We start from the raw sequence: 569 nt of genomic DNA on the forward strand, positions 1-569 counted from the left end.
TGGCACCGGGAGTGTCTTGCAGTCCAGATTCGCTATACGCCGTGGTCCAATAGCGCCCACAACGTAATTTCTGCCAAGAGTATCAAGGTATCAAGTGAACGTTCATCACTGCAGCGATTGCAGTACGCCTGGCACGATCACTTTGCACGATGAGCACCTTGAACTGCAGCGCGTCGCGTGTCGGCGGCCGTGTACCTGGAGCTCTCACTTTCGCCCTATGCTCCGCGTATGTTGTGGTGTCGTCAGTGGAGCGATCGATACGTGACTACTAGGCTACAGTGTCCTATGTTGCATGACGCGGTGTAGGGCGTGACGTAAGTCGATGTATTATCCGCAGCAACAGCGCGATCGCAGTGGCATGACGCTCCAGCTCCAGGTCACCGTCGTATCCGGTGATCCGGATAACGTGGCAGCTGTGCCGGTCGGTTGTGAAAAGGGCAATCTCAAGGCTACTTGACAACGAGCAGCGAGCGAAGATGATGCGACTTCTGTTTGGATGCAACACGTATGGAAGGTTCGCCGCAGATCATTGTCATCTTTAGTAAGCTTTTCGCGCTCACACACCTTGG

This window comes from Saprolegnia diclina (genome assembly GCF_000281045.1).
Source record: "Saprolegnia diclina VS20 unplaced genomic scaffold supercont1.5, whole genome shotgun sequence".
Taxonomy (NCBI): domain Eukaryota; phylum Oomycota; class Saprolegniomycetes; order Saprolegniales; family Saprolegniaceae; genus Saprolegnia; species Saprolegnia diclina.